Consider the following 5,675-nt stretch of genomic DNA (forward strand, 5'->3'; position numbering starts at 1 on the left):
TAAGAATTAATCCGAAAATTGGGGAAATTAATAGCCCTAGATCCTTTTACCCTTGAATTCAATTTTAGTCTTGATTATTGTTAATTTTATTGTCATTTTTTCTTAGCTAAATAAATTCCACTGATTATTCATAAAACTCTTGCATCCGGAAGTTGTCTGAGCTTATCATTAGCATTATTTAAAGTTGTAGTAAATAGGTTAGTTCCATGTGGGATTTGACTCCGGACTTGAACCGGGTTATATTTGCAGCAACCGCTTAGTCCTTTTTACAAAGCATAGTTGGGCGTGATCAAATTTTGGCGCCGTTGCCGGGGAACTAACGGTGTTATTTATTACAACTTAGAAGAATTGCTAGGATTCTTAGTTTAGATCAATTTCTTACTGTTTAAATTTTTCCATTGAAATTCTCACGTTTGAATTCTCGTGTGACTCAGGTATATGCCTAGAAGCTCTTCGAGGACTGGTGAACTTTTTGAAGGACTCTCAGACCCCGAGAAAGCATTCAGGGCATTTAATCGAGCCAACAAGAATAACAAACAGTTACAACAAATACACACACTCAAAATTAAAATGGACAACGTGGACGATGTCAATGAAAACAATCGGAATAATCGGGTTGACCCAAACAATGGAGTGGTGGCACCTCTTGTGCCAGAAGCTACTCTTTATGATTGGGCACAACCAACTGTTGATAACTTAGCCACCGCCATTGCTGTACCTCAGATACAAGTAGAGACATTCCATATCACCAACAATATGCTGCATCTGTTGCAAAATAAGGGGCTGTTCTCCGGGTCATACATTGAAGACCCACAACAACATCTGAAGAATTTCCTACCAATATGTGTGACCCAAAGACAGCCGAATGTGACTCCTGAAGCCATCAAGATATTACTGTTTCCATTCTCTGTGACTGGAGAGGCTCAAACTTGGCTGAATTCGCTCCCAATAAACTCCATTGCCACTTGGGAAGAATTAGTCAAATAGTTCTTAAACAAGTTTTATCCTCCCAATAAGACTGCAAGGCAGATTGATGAGATATTGCAGTTCAGGCAATAACCAACTGAGACCTTGCAAGAAACCTGGGAGAGGTTCAAGGGTATGCTAGTGAAGTGTCCACACCATGGCATTCGAGATCAGATGCTGGGACAGAGATTCTACATGGGTTTAGCAGATAGTTTGAAGGCCAATGTAGATGCTTCAGCTGGGGGTGCATTTTTTAGCAAGATACTCACAGAGTGCAAGATTCTTCTTGTCAAGATGGCTCAAAATTCAGGCTGGATGGCTAGAGGTATGACACTTACACCAATAGTGCATTTTGTTGCTCTTGACCCAAACAATTTTCATGCAGAGAACATAGCCACTCTCATGACTTAGATGAGCATACTGACAAAGAAAATTGATGAGATGGGTACAAAGCAAGTGCACATTGTTGATACAACAAATGAAGGATTGTGCTCTCCTTGCATAAACCAGTCATATGTGTGCTCGTGGAGTGGAGAGAATGACAACCAGGGCTTCAGAGAAGACATTAATTATGTCAATAATTTTGGAGGTCAGAGGCAAGGTGGGCAACAATAGGGACCAGCACCAAACCAGCAGTACAGACCCAACCTGCCACAACACAACCCCAATTCTGGAGGCGCACGACCACAAGGTCAAATTATGCCTTATCAAAGGCAACAGGGCTATAATCACCAGCACCAGCAACAGTTGGCCTACCAACCACCTCATCAACAACAGGACAACATGGTAGAAATCAGGGGTATGCTGCAACAACTCATTGGAACAAATGGTAAGATGCAAGAAACATTAGCAGCAAATGATTCAGCAATCAAAGGCATTGAAACTCAACTGGGACAACTATCTATGGCCTTGAACAATCGCCCCAAGGAACATTGCCTGCAGATACAAATATTAACCCAAAGGAACAGAACCCAAATCAGCTAATGGCAGTGAGTCTCAGTAATGGAAGAGATTTAGACAGAGAGCAAGAAGTTGCTCAATTTACGAGAGAGACTACGCCAACTACGCTAGTTACATTAGAGGCAGATGAGTCAGCAGAGCTCACCGAGGTTGTAATTGAACAAGCACAGGTTGACAAGGGTAAGGAGAAGGATGGTGAACAAGTCTCAGAACAGGTGGCCCCTATTATGCCAGAAGCTTCCAACAAAGAAAAGACATCAAGTAGTGGACAGAGGTTGACTCCTGCACCATTCCCTCAGAGACTGGCAAAACAAAAGAAAGATGATCAATACAGGAAATTCATGGAAATGCTTCGACAGATTCAATTGAATATTCCATTGATGGATGCTTTGAGGGAAATGCCAGGGTATGCAAAAATGATGAAGGACCTGATGTCGCGGAAATTTGACTTCCAGGACCTGTCCACTGTAACTCTGACACAGACCTGCAGCGCGGTAGTGACAAGACCTATGACCCAAAAGGTGTCTGATCCAGGTAGCTTCACTATCCCATGCACAATTGGGAGTTATGCTTTTGCTAAAGCATTGTGTGACTTGGGAGCCAGCATAAACTTGATGCCCTTGGCAATCTATACAAAATTGGGCATTGGCAGAGCTAGACCGACCGCAATGTTGCTGCAACTGGCCGATCGCACAGTCAAAAGACCGACATGAATTCTTGATGATGTACTTGTGCAAGTGGGGAAATTCGTATTTTCTGCAGACTTTGTTATTCTTGACTGTCAGGTGGATGAAGAGATACCCATCATTCTGGGAAGGCCATTCTTAGACACTGGGAGAGCATTAATTGATTGTGAGATTGGAGAGTTGAAAATGAGGTTGAACAATAAAGAAATAATATTCAACATTCAAAAATCCATAAGGAGACCCAGTGAATTTGCAAACTACTCACTAGTGGAGGCCGTGGATGTGATACTGCAAGAAGAGAATGAGACCCTTAATGTCAAGGATCCACTAGAAGCATGCTTGATAAATTTGGAAGAGATGGACGGTGAAGGGTTGGCAGAGTGGATCATGGGTCTCGAATGTCAAGGATTCTGGAAAAGGGAACCTCAGTTCGAGCCCCTACGCTTGGAAGAGAGAGCAACACCACCTGCAAAACCATTAATAGAGGAGCCACCACATCTGGACTTGAAACCGCTTCCAACCCACCTCGGGTACGCTTTCTTGGGGCCTAATTCTACTTTGCCTATTATTATATCATCTTGTTTGCTAGTTGTGCAGGTAGAGAAACTATTGCAGGTATTTCAAGAATGTAAGATTGCCATTGGTTGGACCATGGCAGACATAAAGGGTATCAGCCCAACCTTTTGCATGGACAAGATTCTTCTGAAAGAGGGGCACAAACCTTTCAGGGAGCATCAACGACGGTTGAACCCGAATATGAAGAAAGTAGTAAAGAAGGAAGTGATCAAGTGGTTGGATGCGGGTATCATCTTCCCCATCTCTGACAGCAACTAGGTCAGTCCTGTCCAATGTGTGCCAAAAAAGGGAGGAATGACGGTCGTAAAAAATGAGAATAATGAGTTGATCTTGACTCGTACAGTCACAGGGTGGCGGATTTGCATGGACTATCGGAAACTGAAGACAGCCACTCGAAAGGACCATTTCCCATTGCCTTTAATTGACCAAATGTTGGACAGGTTAGATGGGCGGTCCCACTTCTATTTCTTGGATGGATACTCGGGATATAACCAGATCTCAATAGCCCTAGAAGACAGATAGAAAACATTCTTCACTTGTCCATATGGTATCTTTTCCTTTCGGAGAATGCCCTTTGGACTTTGCAATGCACCGGCTACATTCCAGTGGTGCATGTTAGCCATTTTCACTGACATGGTGGAGGATATTATGGAGGTGTTTATGGATGATTTCTCCGTGGTGGGGGATTCATTTGAAGATTGTCTTCACAACTTAAGAAGAGTGCTCAAAAGATGTGTAGAGACAAATCTGGTACTGAATTGGGAAAAGTGCCATTTTATAGTACAAGAAGGAATAGTGTTGGGGCATCGAGTGTCCAGCAAGGGCATTGAAGTCGACCATGCCAAGGTTGATGTGATTGAGAAGCTGCCACCGCCTACTTCGGTAAAGGCAATGAGAAGTTTCCTTGGGCACGCCGGGTTCTATAGGCGATTCATTAAAGATTTTTCCAAAATTGCTAACCCCTTATGTAAGCTGCTTGAAAAGGATCAGCCCTTTGTGTTTTCTAATGATTGCAGGTTGGTTTTTGAGGAGCTGAAGAAGAGATTGGTGACTGCACCCATCATAGTGGCACCCAACTGGGAGCAACCATTCGAGCTCATGTGCGACGTCAGTGATTATGCTATAGGAGCAGTCTTGGGGCAACGCAAAGACAAAATAATGCACCCGATTTACTATGCAAGTAGGACGCTCAGCGGTGCACAGCACAATTACACTGTAATGGAAAAGGAAATGCTGGTTGTAGTGTTTGCCTTAGACAAATTCAGGTCGTACTTAATTGGTTCAAAAGTTATTGTTTATACTAACCATGCAGCAATTGGGTACTTGATTGCAAAGAAGGAGTCAAATCCACGCTTGATTCACTGGGTTCTTTTGCTACAAGAATTCGATCTAGAAATTCGTGACAGAAAGGGGACGGACAATCAAGTAACAGACCACCTCTCAAGATTGGAAGGAGCTGAAAAGAGAATGGAGGTTGAAGACATAACAGAGACATTTTCGGATGAACAGTTACTTGCTGTGACAATGGAGGAGACGCCATGGTATGCTAATATTGCTAACTATTTAGCAAGCGGTATTGTACCTTATGAACTCTCCTCAATTCAAAAGAAAAAGTTCTTCCGTGATTGTCGAGCCTATTATTGGGATGAACCTCTATTGTTTAAAATATGTGTAGATAACATGATCCGGAGGTGTATCCCCGAGAAAGATCAACCTTATAATTTGCAGGCTTGCCATGCTTCACCATATGGTGGACACTTTGAGGAATCCGAACAGCAGCAAGAGTGCTGGAATCGGGATTGTATTGGCCTACCCTGTTCAAGGATACCCATGCTTGGGTCAAAAATTGCGATGAATGCCAAAGGACAGGCAACATATCTCACCGCCACGAGATGTCGATGACCACAATTCAAGAGGTGGAGGTTTTTGACATGTCGGGGATCGACTTTATGGGGTCGTTCGTCATCTCGTATGGTAATAAATATATATTGGTAGCGGTTGAATATGTCTCCGAGTGGGTTGAAGCGGTGGCTCTCCCAACCAATGATGCAATAGGGGTAACAAGTTTCCTAAAGAAAAATATCTTCACACGTTTTGGCACCCCGAGAGCTATAATCAGTGATGCTGGAACCCATTTTTGCGATAGAGCGTTCGCACGTCTATTAGAAAAGTATGGAGTTCGCCACAAAATAGCAACACTGTACCACCCACAGACGAGCGAGCAAGTTGAAGTGTCCAATAGAGAAATTAAAAGTGTCCTGACAAATACAGTGAATGCAACAAGGACTGATTGGGCGAAGAAGCTGGATGATGCATTATGGGCATACTGCACAACATTCAAAACTCCAATTGGTATGTCACCATAAGAGTTGGTGTTTGGAAAGGCATGCCACCTTCCGGTAGAGCTCAAACATAAAGCACTTTGGGCACTGCGGCAGTTGAATTTGGATATAGAGACCGCAGGCACCAGCAGAGTCACTGAGTTAC

The 5,675-nt window shown here is 43.2% G+C and overlaps 1 non-coding gene across 1 annotated transcript; it reads right to left on the reverse strand.

The window, feature by feature from the left end:
* Positions 1 to 1,023: 1,023 nt before the first annotated feature.
* LOC142174092 (small nucleolar RNA R71) lies at positions 1,024 to 1,130 on the reverse strand. Its single transcript, XR_012703442.1, has one exon. It is a non-coding gene; the product is annotated as a small nucleolar RNA R71 (small nucleolar RNA).
* Between the last annotated feature and the right edge of the window lie 4,545 nt (positions 1,131 to 5,675).

The sequence above is a fragment of the Nicotiana tabacum genome, chromosome 2 (assembly GCF_000715075.1).
Source record: "Nicotiana tabacum cultivar K326 chromosome 2, ASM71507v2, whole genome shotgun sequence".
In the NCBI taxonomy this organism is placed as follows: domain Eukaryota; kingdom Viridiplantae; phylum Streptophyta; class Magnoliopsida; order Solanales; family Solanaceae; genus Nicotiana; species Nicotiana tabacum.